The sequence below is a fragment of the Tauraco erythrolophus genome, chromosome 5 (assembly GCF_009769465.1).
Source record: "Tauraco erythrolophus isolate bTauEry1 chromosome 5, bTauEry1.pri, whole genome shotgun sequence".
Classification (NCBI taxonomy): domain Eukaryota; kingdom Metazoa; phylum Chordata; class Aves; order Musophagiformes; family Musophagidae; genus Tauraco; species Tauraco erythrolophus.
The window spans coordinates 78,205,733-78,229,986 of NC_141469.1; the positions used below are offsets into that span (position 1 = coordinate 78,205,733).

At 44.6% G+C, this 24,254-nt stretch overlaps 1 protein-coding gene across 1 annotated transcript in view; it reads left to right on the plus strand.

Annotated features, from left to right (window-relative positions):
- Nucleotides 1-24,254, plus strand: part of ELOVL6 (ELOVL fatty acid elongase 6) — a 76,218-nt gene that overhangs the window by 26,994 nt on the left and 24,970 nt on the right. The gene's annotated exons all lie outside the window — the stretch shown is intronic.

The window sequence follows — 24,254 nt, forward strand, 5'->3', positions numbered from 1 at the left end:
GGACATGATGTCTGAATGCTGTCTGCCATCACAGGAGTGATAGCTGGGTCTGAGAAAATAGGTTTGTTTTTTTTTTCTGATTAAATGCCTTCTCCTCCCAGTACTTCCCCATATATACAGTGTGTATATAGCGTATGTATCCCTTTTGCACAGTGCAAGAGACGTAGATGGTCCAGATAGTAAATTCCGCGAGCTTATCTTTCCTAAATATGTCTGTTAATAATAATCCCGTTATTGCCCTTTTCTGGAGTGAAGGCAGGAAAGTTTATGGCAGGCAGAGGAGAGGAGCCTGACGTCGCCAGAGTCGGGCTGAGCGCCGGGCCGTCCCCGCTGGTGCTCTCATCTAGCAGCAAGTGACCTCATGCTCGCTGCAGGGACGCGGTGACTCAGTTGCAGACAGATCCCGTATAAACACCGTAGTGCTGATTGGCGAGCGGTCAAAGGCAGCAGCCAGCAGGGATTTGAACACAGTGTCTGCTCTTGAGAAAATGAATCAGAGGCAAAGAAAGAAAAACAACGATCTAAATTGCTGGAAATTAAGAAAAAAACAGCCACTCAACAAGCTTAGCACAACATTGATTTGCTTATTGAGATGGTGTCTATGTCTCTGTCTCTCTTTCTAGTAATCTAATCCACTGTTATATGATATGTCTGATTTTTGAAAGACTAGGATTTTTTTTTAAATCAGAAACTAACAAAATCCCTATGTTAATTAGTCAATTGTTGTGGAAGCAGGCTGCTTATTTTAGTTTATTGTAGGAGTAAAATATGCAGTTAGGTCAGCAGAGACTAGCTAAGCCATGTAAAGCTGCTTACATTGTATTAGAGAACCTGTAAAGTAAGGAGAGGCTCATTATTTCTTCTTCAAAGTTATTTCAGGAACATCTCTTGTGAAGTGCAGCAGATCTCACTTTAGCAGAATTCCAAATATTAAAAAAAAAGAAAAGAAATTATCATGGCAAATGGCAATAAGATCTGTCAATAGGAAAACAGCACCATAGCTTGCTGTTTGAGGAAAAGTGTAAATAAAGAATAAAATGCCTCATTTCTAGAGAATCAAAGCGCAGCATTCAAGCAGTGCTACTAAAAGAGCACTTTTTTCCTGTCGAGTCTCTGAATTCAGACAGATTCAGTTTTGTTGCACCGAGGTAGTCCTTCTGTCACCTTTGCCTTGTAGTATCAATGTGTTTTGGAAGCTCCCATCCAATCTGTTTGAGTATTAGACTCATTAAACAAATAATTTGAATGCGGTTGTACTTCAGAGGACAATGCTGACTGACAGAGTGGCTTCCGAGATGAACGCGCTAGCTCCTCATCAAGACACAGTAGTTAGTGACAGGTTTTTAGATTTGAGCCTGTTTTACCGAGAGAGGCTGTCCCAGACTGGGTGCAGTCAGGGCTTTACTCAGGGACCGCAGGGGTGACTCCGTATCCCAACTGGAGATGGTCAAGTGCAAGCACGGAGCAGCTGGGTTGTTATTGGAGGATGCGCGCACAAGACGGGGAAAACCACATTTGTTTATGTTGGTGCGGGCTTTGGAGGGTTCCCAACTAATTAATGAATTATTTGTTCGCTCTTACGTGTGACGTTCATTACTCTGCTGCACGTGTTTGTGCGAAAGCTGGAAATGGAGGAAAAAGACTGCTTCCGAGCGGGCAAATAACGGTGGTGTTAAGGCTACGGGTTGTGACCTGAAAGTTTCCCTTTGAAACGCACATGAAGTGAGGTGCTTAACCTCGCATATTTACTGCTGTCTCAAGGTTTCCAAAGTGACCAATGGTTGTAATACCTCCTCAGTAGGCTCCTAGTCAGAAACACCTTACGAGAGTCTGGTTTGCAAAACGTACTGAGCAGCTCCACTGTGGAAACCAGGCTCACTGCAAAGAGCTTGGCATCTGAAAAATGCAGGCATGTGCACTGTCCCCTGTGAAATCTACCACAACGCTGCTTAATGAGTTCTTCTTGGCTGTTTCATATATATATGAAACATATATATATATGAATATATAAAGGCTCCGGGGTGATCTTATAGCAGCTTTCCAGGACCTAAAGGGGGCCTACAGGAAAGCTGGAGAGGGACTTTTTACAAGGGCGTGTAGTGATAGGACAAGGGGCAACGGATTTAAACTGAAAGAGGGCAGATTTAGGTGAGATATAAGAAAGAAATTCTTTACATTGAGGGTGGTGAGGCAGTGGAACAGGTTGCCCAGAGAAGTTGTGGATGCCCCATCCCTGGAGGTGTTCAAGGCCAGGTTGGATGAGGCTTTGGGCAACCTCGTGTAGTGGAGGGTTTCCCTGCCCATGGCAGGAGGGTTGGAACTAGATGATCTTTGAGGTCCCTTCCAACCCTAACCATTCTATGATTATATATATATATATATGTATATGTGTGTGTGTATGTATACATAAATATATGACAGCTGCCTGGTTTGATGAGTGACTGATTTCTATCCAAGTTTTTTTAAAAAAAAGTAGTAAGCTAGAATTACTCTCTCAAATGATGTGACTTCCAAAATTTGAGTGCAAAACTGAAACCTAAGTCTTGATCATTATTTTAAAAATTCCATGGAATATCAGCTCCCTACAAGCATTTCATTTGTCCTACATCTTCACACATGGACATTTGAAGACCGTAGCCCATAACTACATTTGAGAGAGTGCTCCCATCATAGTGTCCAATCCATGCAGGCCTGAATGCTTTTCAGCAGTTTTAATTTTATTTTCCACGGCCAAGAAGAATGGTGAGAGTTTGTGAGATCTCTCGCCAGAGATCTCTTGCAGAAGATAATCTAGTCCAGATAAAACTATATTCTTAAGAGACTAAAGAATGGAAAGCGAAGATAAGCTAGGGAATTGCATTTTTTTGCATATATTGCCTATATTTATTGCATTTATTACATATATTGCCTATTTGTTTCAAAATCAGTGTTTCAGGAGGAGGCTTGTTCAGCATTCGTTACGTAGCTGTATTGTGACTCGGTGTGAAAGCAGGAGTTAGACGGCAATGTGAAGGAATATGGTGCCGGAGGTATCATCCTGTTAGTGAGACACGTAACCTCGGTTGAGCCCATGTGCAGTCATAAGAGAAGGGTTGCCAGCTTGACAGCAGTGTTTGAATTTCTGTTTGAGTAATTATGTTGTGCCTACGCTTGCTGAAGTTCCCCATGAAAACTTAATCAGTCCCAGTTCCTTTCAGTCTTTGAGCAAATAATTTTGTTTCATGTCTCATTTTACTGTCTGTGAAGAGGTAGCAATAATTTTTAAGACTTGCACTGGTGTGCTGTCAGGGTGGATTTATTAATTTTGGGATGTACTTAGGTATGAACTGAATTATATCACTGCTCAAACACAAGAGCATCATTTTTAAAATAGTGGATGCAGTATGTGTTGAAGGTCATGGGTAACCTTTTGGTTTGCTGGTGTGGTGAAAGTGAACAATATACCAGGAATAGTACGGTTCACCTCTGAAATGCTTTTCTGAACCTCATGAGTGACTGGCTAAAACTTAGAAACACCAAGTATGATCTTTTATGGGGTTTAGTATTTATTTATTTTTACAGTTCTGTTTAGGAGTGTGCTAAAAGCAAACAATCTGCAGCAGTGAGTCAGAGAGGCTAATTGTATCTCGCACGAAAAAATCCACAAGCTTATTCGGTTTGAATTATTTCTCTTCTACCTTCATTGAATTCATTGCTGGTGAAAGGTGCTGGGTGAACAGTCCTAACGACTGAAATTTTCTGACTGCAGCTATGTAAAAGTAACACACTGCAGTGACCTTTTTTTGCCTTGCTTTTCTGCTGAGAGCAAATTGTAAGGCTGTTTCTTGCAAAGCGTGGGCTTACTGCTACCGACTCGTTTCGTAGAGATTATCAGTCTTCAGGTAGTAATGACCTTTGGTCATGGTGAACATGGGCCAGATCTGAACTAACAAACTGTAAAAGGATCTATATCCCATTACCAAACCACTATCCAGTCTTACTCATTAACATTTTAGTGGCAAAAGTTCAAATGAGTTATTTCATTAATAGTCATGAAACTAATTACATTGAAGTGCATCTATCAGTAGTAAAGGCAACTGACTTCTGTGCTTCTGAATAAATTCAGTCTGCATTAGGAAGTGTTGTTCTGCCTCTAAATGAGGGAAATACATTGCGAATCATGAAGAGGTATTAAAAAGGAGAGTGCGGATGTGTCCTAAATATGATGTGCTCTATGCTGTATTTCCCTAATGCAATCAGTTAATGAAATGAATAATCAAAAGTGTATTTGAGTAGAGGAAGGGTCTCGGGCAATATTTTGTGCCTTATTTCCTCCCTCAGACACTGAAAAATCTGCAAGATAAGAGAGGTTGGGGGGCAGGAGGGTTGTCATTGACTTGGATAAAATCAAACTCAACCAAGTATCAAGATTAGTTTGGATACGTAGAAATGAAACATGAGTGTACTGAGGAGATCTGACTAGAGCCCACAAAATATCTCTATTCAAACAATTTCCATGAGAATTTGGCACCTGATTATGACTAAGGACATGGTCAAGTTTTCTTTGCTCAAGATCACAGGAAAATTTGTGATGGAGTAGCTCTAGTTTCCTGAGTACTAATCTGGCAGCCCAACACTGCAATGACTCCAGTTTGCTGACGATGTGTGAATTTGTCCACCACATCACTCCCATGCCCAGTATAAGCAGGTCAGGTCTGGTCCCAATGCCACTGTGAGGACTGTTGTTTGCCATTGCTGTCACCCATCCTTTCCCAGGTCTTCCGGAACCTGCATGTGCTCCACAAGATGCCATGGAGCCTCACACTTGGAGGTATCTGCTACCTTTAAGAGTGAGAAACAAAGTCATCCTCATCATGTGATCATTTATGGTCCAACAGGTTTTTAGTGGGGCCAGTAAAACAGCCTGTTCCTCTACTCGTGTGCAGGTAGATGGAGGAGCAGCTCCATGTGAGACCCAGGAACAAACACAGGCTGCAAGTGGTTTGTAGACAAATCTCAAGGGATTCCAAACCATTAAGCTGTTCCCCTGCAGTCACATATTGAGAGTTGGCTGTATTGATCCCAAAGGGAGAGTTCTTTGCTAAGGATTATCCGACAGCACTGTTTTTATAATCCTAGACCCTATGAGAAGTTGCCCTACAGTCTTCAGATAGGTTGGTCTCTTTCCTGGGGTGAGTGAGTGGAGGAGGAGAGACAAAGGGGAAGAAGTCATAAATCAGCTTCTGCTAGTTCTTGCAGTTGGACATCATTCACCCACAGAAGGGACTCAAAAGCAGAGATGGGAATTTAGCCGGCTCTATTTTTGTACCACAGTTTCCTATCTGTAAAACGGCACTCTGATTTTCTGGAGAGAAGTAAAAACATTAAAGAATGTGAGCAGTAACAAGGTTACCCAGGTATTTAAGGTAGATGAACTAGTTTGTATAGTAGTTATGGCCTGAAGTCAGCTGCATTTCCAAACAGCCCACTGTTAGGAAAAGTACTGTATACGAGTATATAGTAAAAGTAACTGCCAGTTATGACTGTGATTCTATCCATATTAACTTGTCTTTATGTGTCTCATAGTGCCGTGGCATTCTGCACAGGTATGAGAAGTTAGGTAGGCAGGGAGTTTTCCCTCTTGGTTTTGCTGTTATTTTTGTGTTAACAGGCTCTAGCAAACACCATTGTGTTACAGACACGTTAAAGGAGACAGTGACTCCAAAGTTTAAGAAGACAAAGCAGGTGTTGAAAATATCATTATGTATTTGTTTTACATCTGGACATCTAAACTGAGATACTTCAAGTGATCTACAATGAAGTTAATGAGGTGGTACTTACATGTAACATACATGCTGTACCCAGTGAGCTGTTCTTGCAAACCAAAGAGGAAGCTTGGTTACTTTTGCTCCTGGTAAGTTCTGGGTTTGTTGCCGTTCTTCAGACATACTCTAGAGAAACCTGCATTAGAGTAACTATAATGAAGGAGTTACTCAATGCAAGTTCACAACATAGACAACCTGGCACCGGTGCAAACGTGGTCTTGTAGCAGTGCCATGAATGCCAATGAAATGAACTGTAATGGGCTCAGATATGTTGGGCAGGCCAAAAATTAATAGAGACAAATAGGGTTTTTTCTTTAGTAGAGAGCATGTTGCTCTTACTTTGTGTGGGACGTTCTTCAGCAGCCTGGGGTCTTCCCAGCTTGACTTGAGAGGAAGCTGAGCTGCAGCAGGACCAAGGGTGACAGCACATGCATACAGCAAGTGGGAGTCACAGGAGCATGATCTCCGGGAAGCGGAAAGGCAAGCCTGCCGTGATATCTGTCCCCTTCTTGCTCCCTGATAATGACCGCCGTAAGAATGCAGAGGTTGTAAATGGCTTGAATTGACTCCTGCAGTTGACCACAGCAAGAACATGGTCAGATGTGTAGTTCCTCTCTTTGTATACCTTTGTTTAACTCAATCTTGGAAGCTGGGCCGTGTGAATTTTTTAGATGAGGATTATCTTTTTCAAATGTTTCTTTTTCACTTAGTAAGCAATATAGGCATAGTCAACACACCCATGTAGGAAGTGGCAGTCTTGCCAACCAAGTGAGCAAAGAACAGTATTGAAGGCTTTAGAGATAGTGCAAGAAGCCCCAGGGGAGTGGAACAGACTTGGCCAACCCACCTCTGCCCATGAAGAGGGCAAACGGAAGGAGAGATCACTGAAAGCTAATCTGTCTCATAAGAAAGGTTATTTAATCAAGAAAAAATATTGGGAGATATTTCTTGGTGGAGTAAGAGATAAAATAAGATTGTTAAAGCTGTTGAGTTTTGCTGAGTTAAGGATGACAAATGACAAAAACAGTATCCACCAACTAACGTGCAACTTTTCCAAAATGCTCTGAAACGGTAGGGAATTTTCCATTAACACCCCTGAGCTCTGGACCAGACCTAAGCACTTCTCTGGCAGTCAGAGAGAGATGCAATCTCTCCTAGCTTCTGTGCAGTTTCACCACATATTTTGGCAGTGTTTGGCCACCTCGCTCTGTTATTTCCCACTGAGCCTGTGCAGATAAAGAGGACAGGATACAAATATGTTTGTTATTTGACAGGCAGTAGAGCAGCTTTGCCTGCAGTGATTATGTTTGGCTTGCACTTGCTGAGCTATATTTCCCAGCTGTAGGAACAGAGGCTTTCTGCCTGGCTGATGCCCTAACCAAGGGTTCTTCCCTCCCCTCCCTGCCCAATAAGTTGCACTAAGTTGTGCTACTGCTGTTTTTCCTTGATACTTGTATGGTCACAGATGGACAATTATGTGGGAAAGCGCAGTGCGAGCTGCTTGTATGTATGAATTTACAACAGGGAGCAAACACCAGCTTGGCAGCCCTGTTGGCTTCCCTTGCATGGGCGAGTTGATCAGTGCAGGTTTCCTTGCACCACCTCAGCCGTGACCTGGGCTGACCTGACCTGGAGTGAGAGAGTGACTCTGTTAATTCCCCTTCAGCGCTTTTGGCAGCCGCCGCAGCAGTGGCTGAGGCTGCCAAGTGCCATCAGTGCAGTGCTGTGCTTCAGGAGGTCCCTTGGGAAGGGGGTTGAGACTACTAAAGACTTGTCAGCATCAGCTGGTAAAAACTTCCAGTTACTAAGGCTTCCAGCTCAGATAAGTACTGTTCGAAGAGCCAGGCTCCCTTTCTCTCTCCTTTCTGAGTACACACATAGGACCAAATCCTGAATCCCTTACTTTCTTCTGTGATGATGCATAACGAATGCCACTGATCCAAACCAAGTCAAACAAAACTGTGCTCTTATTACAAGCGACATATTTGCTAGAAATGGGCTAGCAAATAGTTTACTGTTTAGTTCCCAGAAATACGCTGTTGTCAGCCAAATCAATGCTTTGATGCTGCAAAGCATTTCAGTGAAATAAATGAAAAGAAAGAAGAGGAATCAGTGCATGGGCATAGCTCGGTGAGGTTTTCCAAGTGAGATGTTTCAGCATTTTGCTCTGAGTTGCCTTTAAACTGTGCGTAGCTACAGGGATGCAGAGTGCTGAGCAAAGCCGGGCTTGGCTTGGGGCGGTGTGGGAGCCTGGTGCCTGGTGAGCTGCTGTGCTTTGTCCTGCTGTTGAGGGAGATGAGCACATGAGGTAAGGGAAGTGCAGTCCAGTAAAAAGACTACACTTCTGCTATGAGTCAGCCTCAAAGGAATGTTAATTTTAATTTATTTGTTTTGGATTGAGCCACCAACCTTTACCAGTGCAGCCAAACCCCCTGGGTCTACAGAGCGCTGTGCCAGGCAGGCTGGGTACCCTGCCAGGGACCGCTGTGGGATTCCCACTGCCTCTGCTGCCACAGCAGCTGCAGCTGCTCCAGCCTGTCTCAGGGTTGGAGCAATGATACGTGTCCCAGGCCTCCTCCCAGCTCCTGGGCACTATGTCAGAGCGGTTTAGACAACCCTGGTCTTCAGGGGCCCTGGGCACAGAGACCAGCCTTTGCTGCTGGGGCTACAGGGATGCAGAAGAGATGCGGAAGAGGATATAGCGACTGGGCTGGGTTGACAGTCACTGTATGGCTCTGCAAGGGCAGACTTGATCGCTCTGTCCCTTAATGCTTGCAAAATTACTTTTCCTTTCCTTCTTTTCTTCTCTGAAGTTCTCTTCCTTGCTGATAACTCCACAGCTCTCCTCAGGATGCAGTTTGTAGGCAGGTGCCTGTGCAGAGGGCGGTTGTATATTGTTTCTACGCTGTCGTGCTGGGCAGGAGACTCGGTCAGAGTTTCACTGTGTACATCTTGCTCAGCAAGTCCCAGCCTTGCAGCCTGAGGGGGTTTGCCTTGGCACTGCAAGTGCCAGAAAGCAAGGGAGAAGCTTTTGCAAATTAAAGGTGCCAGGTTTGTAGGCTTGTTCTGCTCTGTGGTAGGGTAGAGGTGAGACTTCTCGGCCACCTCTCTGCATCACACCCAGCCACACCAAGCACCATGGAGCCTTTTCTCTGTGGTCTGTGTTCCCAGTGACCACTTTCAGTACAGTCATCCTGGAAGTGATGGGGTGCAGTCAGGAGTGCCCAAGCCCAAGCCTAGTTTGATTTTGTAAGTCACCTGCAAGGTCACGCAGCCCCTCACCTGGTCTTCCAGTTATTTTTCTCCAGACTTGCCAAGCCTCATCTCTGCAGCAAGCAAACGTTTTTACACTTGGAAAGCAGAATCTCCCAGAGTTTGGATGTCCTAATGGTTGGGAGTCGTCTTCCTGCCTACATGGAGTCGTGGCTGATGTCTGTGGGGTTGTTCTAGTGCCAAGAAAGATGAAGAGATTATATACCTTACTCACCTTCCCTCTTACGTGAGAGCAAACTTAACCTGCCACGTATTTTTAGTAGACATGTAGCAGAGTTGTGCGAGCCTATGTTAGGCATCAAGACATCTTTTTTTAAAAAAAAAATTAAAGCATATGTTGTTAGCACACACTGAGGATCAAGATAGTCTTTCAGACCTTGCGAGATGAGCCACCCGCTGTGTTTGTTGTGATAGATTTGCCCCAGCCTGTGTGTTAGAGACTGTTTCTCACTGCTATTTTTTTAGCGTTTATCATTTAATATGAATGCAGAAATCCTCATTCATTTAAGACACTTGCTCATTCCCCTTCTCTCTCTCAAATTAAACAAGGCTGAAAAGTAAGACACTATTTAAGCAGAGGCAGCAAAGACTTTTCCCAGTCTTAAAAATGGTAATGGCTTGCGTAAGATAGCTTCAAATTTATTTTTTTTTTGAATGCAGAGAAGCATGTTTCCTTTTCATTTGTTAATTATAAAAGCAAATTCACCAAGGAGAGTCTTGTTAAACAAGTCTGGTGTTGAAGGAGAGAAAGTAAGAAAAGAAAAGCACCTGCCTTCGCTCTGGAGCTGATTGACCCGACTCACAGCCATGACCTGAATTTAGTTTCCTTCAGATTTTTATTTCCACGTTTTTCCTGTTTTTTCGGTCCAGTCCTGACAGCTTCAGAAAGGACAGCAGAGCCCTGTATTTTGCCCCTGGGCATGCTGTGAAAATGACAATTTAGAAACTTAAGTGTCAGATATGGACTTATTTCACGTGACACACGCGTGCAGCCCCGGGTGCAGCCATGGGTGCCCCTCACTGGCAGGTGGCTGCAGGGACTTTCGTTTCCCAACCTTCTCTTTGCCTGCCTGACACCCTCTTCCTCAGACCCATCAGCGCCAGATATTTCCCCAGCTGCTTGAGGATGTTTCTCCATTGCTCTGTTTGGTAGCTGCAGCCACTAAATTCAGACAGGTCTATCATTCACAGCTTTTTTTTATTGTTAAGGTAGACATCTCTTGGTCCCAAGGAGCTCCCAAACTCTCACTCATTGACACCTCAAGTCATCTGTAGGTTTTAGGAGGTCTGATAGGACAAATTCGTTTTCTTGAGCCTTCTGAGAAAAATGTCAGCCTCGCACAGGCTATGAGCACCAAATTTGGCCAAACAATTTGAATATAGTTTTACTCAAAGTTTGCAGTCTTTCCGTGAATGAAAACGTAGCAGTGCTGTTGGGTTAAGTTTCAATTACATGAGGCCACATTCTTGCATACTTACCTGTTTGGTGAGCAAACTCATTTTCTTTAATTATTATTCAACAAGATCATTTAGTGGGTTACCAGTAGTAGTATTACCAGTATTATATGTTTTTTTTATTGGTACTGTTGGTATTATTTAAAAGGATTGAGTGGGAAGCAGAAGTGGGATTTATTCTTCCCACCATCCCAGCAAACAAGAACACTTCTGAGACAGAAATAAAATGTGCTACAGTGCTATAGGGAGTTTGATATATATCAGCACAATATTTAAATACACAGAAGAAAGAAACACAAGCTAATTTAATGAATAAGGACGGGTACTGTTGTGGCTAAAGTCTAATTAGATCCATCATCTGGTTTGTAGCCACGTAACACCCTTGTTTTATTTAGGGCAAAAGCCGCCAGAGGTGGGGCAGGATGGGTGGAGTGGAGGCTGTAGCACAGATCCAGCATTTTTCAGGAATGTGGATGAGAAGTATTTATAAGAATTCAGCCCTCCAAAGAACAAAATTCTGTAACTGCAGGTCAGATACATCTTTGAACAAGCCACCAGTGTCGTGTGAGATTGCTAAATATCTAAGGCAGGGAGGTGTTGGTTCTTTTTGCTGATATACTTGGTAGCCACAGGGACTAAAACATAAACCATAGGCTGAAAACAAATAATTTGCAAGACTGAATGTGTTTTCTCTTGCTAGCCTCTGCTTGGGTGAAGGATGCAGGAGCTCTGCTGGGATTGCTGGTTGGGGCACTGGAGTGGCGTGTTGGACTCTGCCCGCTCAGGAGGGGCTCTGCACCAACCGCATGCTGCACTACCAATGGGGCCAAAACTGCTGAACTGAAAGGCACTTTGAACATGGACTTTGTGCCTTCTTGGTAGGAAACAGAGTACTGGAAATTTTTCATCAGAGACCTTTCTCAGCCACTCCCTTCTCTGCACACACAGTCACCTCAGTGATGCAGGCTAGTGAGAAGGAGCAACACAAAGGGCCACGTTGGAGGTTTCCACGTAAGCTGGTGCACCTCTACACTGTGGTGACCAAGTGGAGATATCAGCTCGGAGCCCTGAAGCAGCAGAGCAGAAGTCATGCCCAAGACCGTTACCGCTGGCTCTGAGCGCAGGTGTGGGTTGGCCCCAACACAGCAGTACCACGGACAGGATGCGGGTGAGCACAGGGGGATGTGTCTGTGTTTGTAAGTCGTTGTTGGTACAGGTCAAGGTCTCCAAAATATTTTTATTTTCAGTGGGCCAGAGTCCCAGTGAGCCAGAGAAATGAAAATAAAGTAGAAGAAACCTTGAAGTTAGGAGGGAGAGGAGTCACTGGCATAGGTCCCTAAAACATGAGTAAACTCTTTGCCCTTGGTATTTTGAATTCAAGACTGGCTGCCTTTTGGAAAACGTGCAGGAGTGAAATCTCAGTCCAGACGCAGATTAATTGTGAAACTCTCTAATCTGCATTTACAGTGTGCTTACACTCATGAATCTCAAAACAGGCTACAGCTAAAGAAAAAAAAAAAAGGCAAACCAAAAGCAGTAAATATTAGCAAACTGCCATTTGCTCTAGGGTATCATGAAAGTGGAAAAACTTGTTGAATACACAGTGTTACAACTTTTTCTCTGGGCACTTAGGTTAGCTGGGTGGCAAATATGCAGTTGTGTTGATCATTACCAGCTTCAAAGAGATAGATAGCATTTACCTTTCCCAAGGAGAAAGGCTTGTAAAAGCAGGCTTTTATTAACAGGTGCTTAATGCACAGAAACTGGAGTACCCAGCCCATGGAGACTGTGGTAGGCGTTTGGATTGTGCTGGTTTTAGCAAGAAGGCATCGAGCTGCCCAGCCTCAGCATGTGCAAGTTGTGTGACGAGGCCACCAGGTGCAGGGGCAACAAGGGTGACTGGTGCCTGAGAGGTTTTTTGGTTCAGCCACTGGCATGGGCCGTGGTGGGAGTGCTGCAAAGCGCTGGCGCACCTCAGGGCATCCTCTGGGAAAATAGTGTCTTTGGGAAGACTGCTTTCTTCCCCCTCTTCCCCCCACCAGATCCCGCACGCAGGTGCCAAGGGAGTCTTGTATTCCCTTTGCAAATGAAAGAAGGAACAGAGCATCTTTGAACAAGATCCTGATGTAAACGGGTTTGTGTGTAGTTACAACATCTGGTCATGTCGTAACATGACAGAGATAGTGGGTAGATGCAAAAGGCACATTTATTAGTGCTCTTACAACAGCTGCGTGGAAGAAAAGTGGTAAGAATAAGTGATATGCAAGAGAGATTTATTAGTGCTTTTACAACAGCTGCATGAAAGAAAAGTAAGAATAAGTGATGAGAATAGAGAGTATTCTATTATACTAGTTATGTGATACGGAAACTAATTTAAGAGTAGCCTGGCTTTTTACTAGAACAGGTTTGTTTTTTTTTTTTACCTCTTTATAGGCCAGCTGTAAGTTAGCAAACCTGCCATGGAGAGAAGTTTGAGCAAAATCCGCAAGTTGCGGAGGTATGCAATGGTGGACAATCCAATTAAGAAAAAGAATAGCAAAAGGAATATGTTTGGAGATGTGAAACAAATTTTGGTTATGTGACGTTTGGGAAGAAACAAAGGTCGGGTGATTTAATTTCTTTGCCTTCATGGGAGGCTACTTTCTGTTTAAAAGAAATCTGAAACAGTATCACTGACATGCTGACAGGCTTTCCTTATTCATTTGCAGTAATCTGGTTCTCCCTTTTGCCCCTTAACGACCATGGCCATTAAATTCTGACTGTTGCTGTATTTGAATTGTTTAAAAACGTATTTATTTCCTCCCTTCGTTCCATTTCTCTGCCTGTCCAGAAGAGCTGAATGTCAATTACTGCTTGCTGCTGGTAACGATCCTTTTCCTTCTTGCGATGTCACGTGTGCAGCCACTTCCACTGTAGTCCAGATTCATCGCCTGCTTTGTCCATGTTTTTTTCCTTGTTGGCATCTCCTATCTTTTAACAGGTCCCCTGTGACCAAGATTTAGCAGAGACTAGGATAGGCAATTCTCTGTGTATATATAACACTTTAATGTTATACTCGCTAATCCTGTAGTAACCTGGGCTCTTTATGCCACGATGGAAAGTGAAATACTGCTAAGCAGTTTAGTATCCCATCTGATTAGGTGAGGGGGTGGCTAAGGGCAGGATGCACTCAGCCAAGCCCTTGTGGCTGGAAGCAAAAAGAAGGACCCAGACCCTTTAGTTCAGGAGAGCTGGTGGGTCCTGCCACCTTTTGGGAGAGACGAGGGAGCCCGTGCAAAGTGTGAAGCTGTAGGCAGCGGTGGAAAGCCAGGACAAGCTGCCACCAACGTATTGCTGGCAGGATAGAGATAAGCTACGTTAGTGCCGTGTACTTTGTACTGCCTCGTGCCACTCCTGCTGGTTTATTCCTATTGTTTTGGGCTGGTTCAGGACTGTAAGTGGGACGTCTGCAGGAAATGCCCAAAAAACAGCCATACTATGATATTTAGTTGAGGTGATAGTACAGTGTTTGCTACCTTCTTTCCTTCATTTCCGCTACAGGTTTAGGAATGTCATCCTGCCTCTTAAATTTGGTCTGCCTCGGATCCTGAAAACTCTGACAGTAATTAGAAAATTACTTCTACTGGTTTATCACTCGCAGTATTTCTCACAGTGTTTTATGTTCTCTCCTCAAATAATTTTAGTTGGATTCAGGCCAGTTTGCCTCTTCCTTTATCTTTGAAAGGGTCTGCTTTAAAGGTGCTGCCTTGACTGATTTGAAGTAGAGTGATTCTGGATTTAACGAAGAAGCTATAGGTCATGGTCAGTGACATGGGAATTGTGACGGATTGAAAGTACTGGGAAATTTATTAGCAGATTAGTCTGGGGACTGAAGCCTCAGCTGGGAGTCAAAAGCATGAAATTTTTATGTAAGTAGTGGCGAGGTTTAGTTCATGAACATGCAATTTGATAATGATAACATAGCCAGCTAATGCACAGGGCTACCTGCTCTGCTGCTGGATGCGTTGGGCAAGCTGCAAAGCATCGTGTTGGAAGGAAGCAGCAAGGTTCCTAGCTGCTCCTAGCTACTCCGAGCTGCTTCCTGTTGCAAGTTTTAAGCACTGCTGAAACACTTTTGTATTTGTCCAGACCTGCTTCCCGGTTGATTAAGAAAGAAAATGGCTCTTTGGCAGGGCTCTTTGTTTCAGAGAAGTGGTTGAAAAGATTATGACAAGATTGCCCCATTATTTTTTTTTTTCTGGATTTTACTAGTTTTCTATCATTCAAAAATTAGGTTCAGGTTCGCTGCAGTGTTTCCATTAGCATCCTTTGTCACTTGATCTCTCAGCACTAGACAGAGGTCAGATGTCCTTGAAGATTTTATTAGATACATCAAGCAGACCTTGACATCATGTATCAAAAAGTACTGTGGGACCAGTCAGAGCAGGCAGTGGTTCTCCAGATGACCTGATTTTTCTTCACTAAGAGATGCCGGAAAATATTCTTTCATTTGCTTCTCTACCAAAATGTCCTTTTTTATGAGCTCCATACTGTCCCTTCTGGGTGTGTGAGCATTTATACGGTTTGAAAGCAAGACATTTTATTCCACAGTTCCATTAGTGCAGTGTCACTGGTACTGGTATCCCCTTATAATCAGACTAAGGTCACAGAATGACATTGCTGGCTTGCTCCATCTATACAGTCTACCTGTATGGCTTTAGGTCTTTAAATGGCGAGAAGGGTGGTAAGTGTATATTCTAATTTATTATGCTTTACAGGCATCCCCTCGGTTTGGTTTCCTCCAGGGTAATTTAATGTTTTCCAGCACTGAAAGAGTTAAGAAGTGATCCTTTCCATAAGGTGGTCACCAAGCCCTAGCTGTAGGGTCTTGTTTGTACCTGACTTTTGTCTGTCCTGTTTCTCAGGTTGCGCTCTGCTCCGCGGGAGAATCTTGCACATCTGTTTTGGCTGGGAACACTCTCAGGAAAATCAGAGTGGTTTGTGTTCGTTTGTGTTTTGCAATCCACTGGCAGTTGTAGTAAGATGGTTTTCTGAGGTCCTGTTGCAGAAGGCTGGAAGGGAGCAACGTCTGCTGGAATGTCTTTTAGGGTGGCAGATAGAAAAACAACAAACTGCTTGTTTGCAATCCCTGCATTTTCTGTGTTTCATTCTGAATCACTGCTTTTCTCCTACTTAAATAGTTTTCGAGATCCAATGGGCGTTATTTCCAAGACTCTTTTCAAGTTGCATTTGCAATGGTGTAGAGACCTGACCATGCCACAGCCGCACATAGGCTTTCCTGCAGATGCAGGGGCAAAGGTAGCTTTAGTAAAGTATTCTTACTGATGCGTTACTTGTAATGTTCTGTTGTGTCCTGTTAAGTAAACAAATATCTATCCCCAAAGCAGTGAAAAAAGCAGCACTTGTCTGTATAAATAACATTTGTGAATTGCCTTGAGGATCTTCCTGGGTCTGAAGGCCTTGTGTTGATGTACTGCTTTAAGTGTAAACTTATTAAATGTCATAACCATTGATCGATTTGATCAGATAAAGCAGATCAAACGAGTAAGGCAATATGGAGATCTAGTTATTTTCGTGCCGTGCCTATGTGACGTACCTCCACTAGTGTCTTCAATAACCACTTTCAGGTGAGACATGGGTACAAATGGAATGACTTCAACTGGGACGTATGTAGGTTAGTAGTCCCCAAGTTCGGTCACAGCTGTGTTTACTAGCTCCAGGTTTTTACTGTGGAGGCCAGGGCTTTAAATTTACATTGATGAAATTAGAAGTGAAAGTACTGTAGCTTTTCATCAGAACTTCAGTACTCATGACCTACATTAGCTTCCCTCCTCTCTGCCATCTCTTCACCTGCCTGAAAGACCCAGCAAAGCTTGGAGAAACCCATGGTGGACCCATGGGGATGCTGGGACACCCTACTTTGTCACCTGTTATAACCCAAAGTCTTTATATTAAGAACTAGGTATGTTGTCAGAGTGTGATACAGATGGATTTAGCAGAGGCTCTCAGTAGAGACAAGTTTCTCTGACCTGCAATGAAGACTACTAGCAGGGACTGGGATGGTCACCATTTTACTCGTAGGCTCCTATGATTCTTCTGGGGCTAGATTCAATTCTTAGCTCTAGTGATGTAAATCTTGGGGAGGTTGTGCAAAAATGGTTGTTACTTATGATCAGTTTCAGTAACAGTGAGGTCAGGCGTTAGTCCATCCTTGGGGAGGAGCGGGAGCATTGGAGATGGGGTGACGCAGGCTTCGGCACAGGCTGACAAGTGTCACCTGGGACGCCAAGTGTATAGGAGGGTATGATGGGGCTCACCCTGGCAATCCGGCCCATTGGGCTTCCAGTTCCACTGCTGTCTGTGCCAGGTGGAAACTCAGGGACGACCGTTGTCATTGCGAGCACACTGTCACCTACCATCTCAACTAGGTGGGTCCCCATTCAAAGCATGATTGAAAAGTGGAGGGAATCTGGGGCAGAGCCAGAAACAAAGCTGATTTGCCTTCAGGGATAACAAAATTTTGGCAAGCTGGTTTCAAAACCCAGAGGTTTGGAGGCTGTTTTGTTGGGTTTTTTTTTCTGAAGCACTTTCCATTTAGAGGGGTAATTTTCCTTTTGTGATGTTGCTTATGTTTGGGATTGTAGCTTACAGGTCTTCAAGGGTTTATGGTTTGTTCCATTAAGCCTCTAAGAGACTTATACAGAACAAGAGACTTCATATACTTTAGAGCTGAGTTTGCCTCTCCTATCTGAAAAACAAAAAAGACCCTGAATTTTAACTTTATTTTCTCACCCTTATGCTTCTCTGACATTTTCCCACTGCAAAGGGAAAGCAAGAAAAATTTACTGCTACTGGTTTGGTCCCTAGCTGCACACATTTTAGTTTATGGCTGGAAGATACTCTAACAGGTATATTCTACAAGAACAAATGTGACGAACTGCTGGCAAACACATTTCAGCGAAACAAACACAACCATCAGAAAGGTGCAGGACGTGAGCCACTTCACCTGTGCCTCCATGCTCCTGTGCCCTTGTTTCTCCTCTCTGTAATTTTAGGGCTGTTGCCTGCCCTGCCAACGACATGCTCCTGTGTCTGCTTGAACACGATGCTGGGGGCGGCTCGGCTGGGCACAGCCCCATGCTCCCCCGGCAGGATGCCCATGCCGGTTGGCTGGTGGGGAACTGGGGTTATCTTCAGCCAAGCCTCTGGCTGGACCACAGTGAGTTGTAACCTGGTGATACACCACAAAAAACTAGCAGCGATACTCTTTAGAGGTAGCTGGCCCTGCAGCTCTCGCCCTTCCCGCTCCCGGATGGTGAGGGAGCTGGGCTTCAGGCTGTGCCTCTGCTTGGGGGGGGGGAGCGCATATGCCAGTCCTTCTCCTCCTCCATCCTTTTCAGCTGAGTCAAGGTTGGTAGAGTTCCTGCAGCCGTCCCTCTGTCAGCCTCCCAGTGCTGTGTTTCCTTCCTTTCTGTGGGATAAGGAGTTGGGCCAAGGATACAGGTATTGTCTGTCAGTGATGATGTGAATTGGGTGATGGGAACAGAACGCCAGAGAAGAGGCAGAGGTAGGGGAATAGCAGTCCCTGGCTGGGATGTGTTCCCAGGGTCCTGAGTCCTCTTGCCTTGCTCCTGGCAGGAAGAGGGGTGCCTGGGGAGCTGCCCCAGCCCTGGGGGGAGCACAGACCTGCGTATCCAACAATACCTGTCACAAGGAGACCGCAACGGTCTTTTGAGAGGCAGGCTTGAGAAATCAAGGGATGAGATGATCACATCTCTGTTTACTCTCTGATAGCCTGTTAACGTCAAAGACCATCATCAGTGAGTCACCTACCCGTGTGTGAGACTGTCGTCGTTGCTGCTCTAAATATAAATGTCAAAGGATATTGAGCTGTAGGAATAAATCAGACTGCGTTGGCATGTATGTATCAGACAGGTCTTTCTCTTCTGCTCGTCCTTCTCTCTCCATTAATAAGGCTGGTACGATCGATGGGAAACAGCTGCAAAAACCCAAATCAAAGCCAGAAATACAGGTTATATTTTCGTATGCAGATCTGACGCATCCACGCATTGGATCTCTTCTTGCTGGTTCTGTCAAAATTATATCTGGGAAGAGACAGAGAAAGGTTTGCTTTGACAGTATTTCTGAGGTAGAAACACTGAGAGACTGAGAAGCGTTTTCACACCCTTTTTTATACATACAGAATGTGCGATTTTTAAATAAGCACCAGAGAGAAAGTAGCTTCGCCAAGGCTGCCAGCCACTGCTTGTGAGCCGCGCACATGGGTGTGCTGTGTGATTTGTGCTGCTTCAGGTTAAAGCGCTTTAATTAGACTCTCAGGTTAGGCGTTTCAGTTATAAACAGAAGTGGTGGTGGTTTTCTGTGGAAAGCTGGGAGGAAACAGTAAGAAAAGTCCCTTATCTTTCATCTTACTGAGCATCCTTTTTTTCTCTTTAATTTTTTTTCAGTAAAAACTATTTTTTAAGTCAATAAAACGGTGATGAAGAAGGCCAAAAGAAAAACATCGGGAGCCTGAAATTGCCTGTTCTCTTGCCACAAGCACTCTGCTCTGACAACTGCAGTGTGTTTTTTTTTTTTCACCTGTTGTGCTCCCTTTACAGCATACGAAGAAGTAATGGATTTAAGAATGAGCTCTGCTGCTGCAAAGTAAATACTTCTTGAGTAGAAAAAAGTTTTTAAAACCCCATAGAACGTGAATAGAGGGAGATAACATTGCTTCACTTTACTGTTCCCCTACTGAATGCTGTTATGAGGATAATCCTGTATAAAATGATAGAGGATAGTTAAAAGATGTATTATTAGGTTGTCCTTTGTGCATTTCTTTAAGGATTTTCTTTAATGATTAAAGAAAATCCTATGGAGATATTAAATTTTATAGCAGGTATCTGTATCTGTTTCAGTTTACTCATTAACATCAGAGAACTCTACAATAATGACTCAGGCTGCTATTTTCAGGGGAAAAAATGACAACAGTGCATTTGGGCTGAAACCACCTCCTTCAGCGGCACTGCAGCATTCAGGGCTATTTCACTTTGCATCAGAGACGCCGGGATGTCTCACGCTGCTGCGTGTGAGACTCACCCTCAGACTTTGCCCCCTTATTTTAGAATGCTGTGATAATTCTCATACTTTCAGTATTTTATAAATAACGTACTTCTGGGGGAGTCAGGATTTCTTACTCCTCAGCCGTCTGTTTACCATCGCTTTCCTCTTTGGTTTCTTTCTGCCCCTTTCCATGTTGTGTTGTCCTGCCTGGGGCTGGATGGCTGATCTCGGTGCCCGAGTGGGCTTTCCTGGGTGGGACTCCCTGGCTGTGAATGAGGACGAGCTTTGTTCCTGGGGAGGTGGGTTTCCGCTCTCTGTCTTTATCACTCCCACTTTTTGCCTCCCTCTTCTCAGTTATACTTTTCCTTTTCTTCTTTCCTGTCTCCATTCCTCTGCTGTAGGGCAGACCTAGTAAAGGATTTCAGCTTCTAAAAAGCCCAACAGTGGCCAAACCTTCATCCATCCTCCATAAAACACATCACCTCCCTTTGGTTTATACTGCACAGAGGAACAAGCAGAACCCCTGGGCTGTGGTCCAGAGGATGAAAATACTGCCTGTCCCTGCTGCAGGATTTTTGCAGGAGATGGACCGAAGCACTCTGTTCAGCATGGGTAGCCTGAGCCCGTTGGTGTGTCCATGGGTGCAAGAAGCATCCCTCCAGGGACTGCAGCAGAGAAAGGACTTCAAGCTGCCTTCCCTTCCATGCTGTCCCAGCTTCACATCCATCTCTTGGCCGCCACCTCCCCTTGTTTGCGACCATGCTGACCATTCATCCTTTCTCTTCCGTTTCTCCCATCGTGTCAGATGTTTCTGCCTGTCCCCTTGCCTCGTGATACGGCCACCTCTGTGCTAGCGTCCTGGAAGATCTGCCTCACGTCTTCAGCCTGTGGCCCCAACCTTTTGCCTCCCTTTCTTATAGTAACCCCCAGCCCAAGCAGAGCATTTTGTAGGTTCTCCAGAAAATTCTCCTGCCTCCCTTTTGGGGGAAAGAGCTGGCAACTTTTGCCAGGGAAACATGGAGTTGTATTCAGTAGAGACAGTACTTAGTCCCTGAAGTCTGAAAATGTAGGAAGGTGGGAGACAACTGTGAGAAACAGAAATGCCAGAAAAATGTGGAGGATTTGGCAGCCCTGTCTTTTATGTCTACTGTGTTACCCTGCAGAACAGAATTGAAGACAAACATATGAATGTGCTAACGTTGAAGTTATTGGATGGGAGTCTGCTGCTGAATTACTTTGGGGGATTTTTGATTTTTTTATTTTCAAGGTTATTTTTTTTGTCGTTCTGCTCTATTTAGTTTCTCTTCAGATAATAGTAATGAAAAATTACAGTGCTCCGTAACAACTCGAAAACTCTTGTCTTTAAAAATGCTCATTTGATATTAGCCTCATTTGGCTAAAACCATATCAGATATAATTGAATGCTGTCAGATTGCTGTTGCTTTGTGTCACCAGGCCAGGAACCAGACTGTAGTCACGAATGTTTCAGGAAAATCCATCATAAAAACACTGGTAGGAAGCTGGTTAATACCAGTCTAATGCAGTTAAACAGATTATCTTGAGAGTACATACCTCTGCAACCTCAGCAACTAAACTGGTGAAGGGGCTGGAAAATAAAACTTATGGGAAGCGGCTGAGGGAGTTGGGGCTGTTTAGCCTGGAGAAGAGGAGGCTGAGGGGAGACCTGATTACAGCCTACAAATACTTGAGAAGGGATGGCGGGGAGGTAGGGGAAGGGCTCTTTACATTAGTGATGGGTGATAGGACAAGAGGAAATGGGTATAAGCTTAGTCAGGGGAGATTCAGGTTGGATGTTAGAAGTATTTCTTCTCTGAAAGGGTTGTCAGCCACTGGAATAGGCTGCCCAGGGAGGTGGTCGAGTCTCCATCCCTGGATGTGTTTAAGAAAAGGGTGGATGAACTACTTAGGGATATGGTTTAATGGGGGTTAGGGACGGTTGGACTGGATGATCTCTGAGGTCTTTTCCAACCTAGAAAATCTATGAAATCTATGAAATCTATGAAACCCCTTTATAACTGTATCACTTGGACTACCCAGTCCTTTTAACCATTATTGTGCTGCAAAGAGGGGAAAACTCAAAGTCTATTGGATGTGAAAAGTTACCAAAAGTTGTCAGCAGATGTCAAAACAGAGAGATTATTTCAAAACCAGCCTAATTGTTATTCATATTGTGCTTACCTGTGAGAGGAGATCATACTACTGCGTCCCTCCTTGTCTGAAACTGCTTACAGCTGCTCTCTTCAATTCACACCATGCGTCCGGTCACATCTTCTGTGTCTGCCACTGCTGATACAAAGCTGTATACTGCAGGAATGGCATTTACCATCACTGCAAATAATGCTGAACTCATTACAAAGCTGTTAAAAGTGACCTAAAATTTGTCGGTTTGAATTAATATAATGTAACTATTGACCTCACTCAATAGGCTGACTGAACTCACAAAAAGTAGTTTCAGTAATAAGCAAAATGAAATGTTACTTGGTGTAAATATATAGAGTATCTTGCCGAGGAAGAAGAGAGATGAACAGAGCACAAACCTGAGCTGCTGACTCATTCAGACTGGTCTTTTTTTTCTTGAATTGGAACTGAAGTTGAACCATGACTTTGAAGTCTTGCCTGTATTTGATCCAGAACTGAACTGCTTCCTGCCTACCTGCCTTCCCACAAAGCATCTTTAGCTACTGCTCTTAAAATCCTGACCTCCTCCCATGCCAGCCTGCATAGCCTGTGTCCTGTTGGCAGCTGCATGGCAGCACAATGTTGCAGCCTTTTCCCTTGCACCCTGCACTGCTCGAGGTGTCACCCCTGCACTGCTCGAGGTGTCACCCCTGCACTGCTCGAGGTGTCATCTCGCACTGCTCTGGGCTGCTGTGGAGCCCCATGCATGGACCAGCCTGTGGCATGAAGGGCTCTGGCTGCAGCGCCATAAGGTGGGGAGTTGGCACCTCCCTTGTGGCGTGGGGCTGCAGGAACCCTCCTGTTGGGCTCTGGCACGTGACCGGGCTCGAGCGGCCCGACATCTGTGTGTGTATCTCCGTACCTCGTCGTGTGCGTTGCCGTCTGTCTGCGCTGAGCGCTGTACGCCCAGGCTTTTGTGGGAGTGAAGGGACAGGGGTGTGCAGAGCTGATGTCTCTCCCAATGCCCCAGGGCAGCCAGGACAGCACTGCAGACTGTGGTAGAGCCTGTCACTCTCCCACTACCTTCCCTTGCCCATGCCCAGGTTGGCGACAGGCTGCACAGGCATGCTGGTGCAGAACAGGCTGCAGAGGACGAGAGCTGGGAACACAGACCCACCTCACACTGAGAGTCTGCTCCTGTCCTGTAACCCATAAATCTTGTCCTAACAGTTAGACGGTTCGGTAAGAGCAAGTTTGAGGTGGTTCATCACTACCCAAACTGGTTAACAAATATTTACTGACCTCCAGCCAAGCTAAACTGCAATCATACTATAAACTGTGGTAATTCCACCCCTTCCCTGACTGTGAAATTCAAGAACAAAGTGAAAATGAATGTTTTTTTCTTTATTACGAGACAAATAAAGGCCAAGGCTTTGTGGTTTTCAAAATCCAATTGTGATAAATGTTGCAATCAGACCATCTCAATGCACAAGGTGCGAGGGCACGGGTTCTGTGGTCATCCTCGTTTTCCTGGGGCTTGTTGCCAGTGTGGATGCTAAAGCTCACCCAAAGGACCACAGGGACCGGGTCCTTCCTTCTCAGCGCAAAGTGCCAGTTGGATTTTTGTGCAGTTACCCATGTTCTGCAGCACAGAACTATAAACATGTCAATAAAAACAGAGGAGTTTCTAAGCTGGCCAAAAATGGCATGCTTCTGCACGCATACTGATAGGCCTCTGTCTCTTTCGACTTTGCTTTTACTTAGCGTTCAAACTCATTTTTCTTCAGTGAAGGCTGCATGTGCTTTCTTCATACTTCCAATCAGATGTGCTGCTACAGCTATTCTTCCTTCATGGGAAGACCCTTGTCCGTTAAGGAGCTCATGATCTGTGTACCAGTTGCGCTGAGCAGACACAGGCACGTGCTGTACTGTGCTGCAGCTATTGCTTGGCCTTCAGGACCGTGCTGTGCTGCCCATGTCCCTTGCCATGGAGTACCCTCAGCTGGCTAATCATAATGGAAGAGCCTGGAGGTGGCACCTATTTGGTACCAGTAGTGACACCATGAGCACGTCATTGTCTTTGTCTTGAGATGAAGCAACATACTTTCATATAAACATCCAATTGAAAATCCTATAAACACTCAAAAGATCGCAATGCCAGTGAATCTCACCCCTGATGGGAAGTCTGCTCAGCATGCTGTGCCCTGTCCGCAGGTCTGTCTCATGCTGTGTTGTCTTGGATTTCCTAGTGTTAGAAGGGACATAAAATCTTGTGGCTTGCTGCCACCTTTTCTGGGATATTCATACATATCCTCTTTCTTGAGGTTTTTTGTGTCTTTCTTTTTGCAATCCAAAAATAACCAGCACCTCCTGGTGCACAGCCATAGTACACTGATATTTGTGTATGTGATTATAGATTTTGAAGAGCAAAATCTGCTCCTAAATATACACCCATCGAGTAAGGCCACCGTTAATGCCGTACATCATTAAGTCTTAGTCAGTGTAGCATTGTGATGC